The sequence below is a fragment of the Montipora foliosa genome, chromosome 9, assembly GCF_036669935.1.
Source record: "Montipora foliosa isolate CH-2021 chromosome 9, ASM3666993v2, whole genome shotgun sequence".
In the NCBI taxonomy this organism is placed as follows: Eukaryota; Metazoa; Cnidaria; class Anthozoa; order Scleractinia; family Acroporidae; genus Montipora; species Montipora foliosa.
In genome coordinates this window covers 11,803,126-11,805,919 of record NC_090877.1, presented here as the reverse complement: position 1 = coordinate 11,805,919, position 2,794 = coordinate 11,803,126, and positions in this window count along the sequence as shown.

The following is a 2,794-nucleotide window of genomic DNA, read 5'->3' as shown; positions in this document are numbered from 1 at the left end:
ATGAACAACCCATCGGGAGACAGCGATCGAAATAATATTTGTCCGCCCATTTTATCCCAAGCAAGGAATAGTCTTGAGGATGTATAGGGATGATACGAAAGGCCGATTTTATGTCGGTTTTTGCCATGAAGCAGCCAACCCCCAAACGCTGAACAATTTTCACTGCCTGATTTATGGTGGCGTAATGAACAGTAGAACAGTCGTCGGGAATGTTATCATTAACCGAAAAACCCGAGGGATAGGATAAGTGTTGAATTAAGCGAACCTCGTTTGGTGTTTTTTTGGGAACTATGCCAATGGGCGAGGTGCGAAAATCAGGAAAGGGAGCGTTGGTTAAAGGTCCAACAATCCTGCCAGCATCAATTTCCTTTTGCAATTTAGACAGGACCAAATCCGGGTTTTGTAGGGCGCTTTTCAGATTAGGAGACTCGAACGGGGCGCGGTTGCCAATAAATTGTATGCGAAAACCATAACGAAAGCCATGGACCAAATATCTAGCCAAATTAGACATAATCCTGGAGCAAAAATTCGAGCCGATCCACCTTTACGGGCGTGACCGGTGTGCTGAGCAGAATTGAGGACGCCAGATATTCCTGATTTAGGGGGACCGTGGCGAGTGTGGTTCCCGGACGTGGAACAGTGACTTGCGGGGTGTTTTGCCCCGCATTTGTAGCAGATATGCTCGTAATTGCAGCCACTACAGGTTTTCCCGGCATGAAATGTCCAACAAGTACCCTTGGGTAAGGTGCGTGAACGAGAACGGGGTCGATTGTCATGGGTTTGGTTAGCGGGTATTTTCCCGCGGGAATACACCATCGCCCTGAGCCATAGTTCCCAGTGAATTTGATCCCATGGGTGTTGTTCAGGGGCGGACTGCCTCAGAAAACGAAATTGCTCGTCGTAGAAAAGCCACTCACCCGACTTAAAGGAAATATCGCGTACTACTTCACAATACTTCATTAATTTTGGAGCACCCTGGGGCACCCTTTCTACATAAATTGCTACAAAAGTATTGAAGGCAGTTATCCACTGGGTAATGGTCTGCACCATTTTAGAGGACTGCACGGGCTCTAGATGGAGACGGTTCTGTGAGGAAATAGTATTCCCCGGCGAGAGTGATAGTGCGAACTTTTCAATCAGGGGCCCAACGCCTAACAGCGCCCCAAAGTCTACATATTCGTTTTGCCAAATCTTGGCTTTGATCTTAGCACTCACGCGTGATCCCAGGGAAATGGCGTTGCTGGTAAATAATTGGCGGGGCCCATCTTCGGTCCCAGACAAGGTGCAAGATTCAAGCGTACCTGAGACTCCCGTGAGCGCCGTTACCTCGTCGTCCACCGCCTGATCATTTGGGTGCACAATTGACGCGGAAGGAACTGGGGTTAACTCGTCATTGGTGCTGGAACGGCGATTCGCTAGGGCAGCTTTCACGGCTTCAGTGACGGCCACAGAAATTGTAGTTGCCAGAGCCTCGACATTCACTTGCATAAGCCCAGAGTCGTTATTGGCTTGAGGAGTTGCAGATGAAGCCACGAAGGGCGTTGTAGGAGCCACTTCAGGGAGCTCAGAAGGACGTAACCGCTTTGAGCGACGAGAATTTGTACCCAACGTGCGTTTCTTGGGAGGCATAGCTGATGGTGAAAAAGGCTACCGGAAAGATAAACTAAGCTAATTAAAAGGGAAGCGTGACTGCAAGTGTTACCCACACTGATTAGAAGTCAATTAAGAATCAACAGATGGCCCGCATCTGGTTAAACTGATAAGCTGGGCTATCGGAAAAATGAATCGGAGCAGGAAATTCCTCAGAGGGGCGTATTGTAAAATGACCTGAATAAAAAAATGACAACAGCGAGAGCGTGTGTGCTAGCGCAAAAACGTAACAAAAAGCCGAGTTCCATAGCGGTGTGAGAAAAAACAGCAGGCCGAGTGCATTGGACACACCTAACCTACTCGGTGGTCGAAAGGATTGTACACCCGTATGGCTTCTGTAATTAGCTCACAATAAAAAACAACCAAAGCCGGTATTAACAAATAACATCGGGCACACTGTGCCATCAGGCGGATAGCCGCACATGATATAAGAAGTTGTGAACAGCGTGGAATGCTGCAGCCAAAAAGTCAGCAACGTATAATTCCAACTGAAGGCTGATTCATTAAAAATTAGATATTCATCGGCTTGGTGAACATAAACCGCAAGGAACTGGCGAACAAATAGCAAATAAATAGCAAATCTTTTCAATGATGAGAGATTATGATTGCTTAAATGCTCTCATTGTGTAGGGAATGTAGGCATCTTAAAATGGCCCCTCTGAGGCTCCTAAAAAGTCGATAATGGCCGCGCGAGTTTAAATGAACGCCATCGCTGGAATAAAGGCTAACCTTGGTATTCCAAAAACCCTGTGCCTCCAATAGAAGGAGTACGGGAGTGGCTCTAGCAGGACCTTCAAGTACTTGACTAAATCGCGAACGCGTTTATTATACATAGGGCTCGATTCTCGATAAACAGTTTGGCAAACGCAAACACGTTTGACCTGAAAGCGGTCATGAAGCAAAGTGACTAAATCCTCAATAGCAGAAGCTATCGACAACGGGTCAGCGTGTACGAGATCGTTCGATCCCAGCTGTAAAATGACAATCTGGGGCAGAAAAGACTCAACCATTGGTAAATCAAAGGCACGTGCCTTTGCAATAGTTCTACCGCCAACACCATGCCATTTAATTTCGCAGGCTTCGGCAATGAGAAAATTGGCGTTAAGGTCAGGATGAGAGGCAATAAAGTCCTTTAAACGGCGGA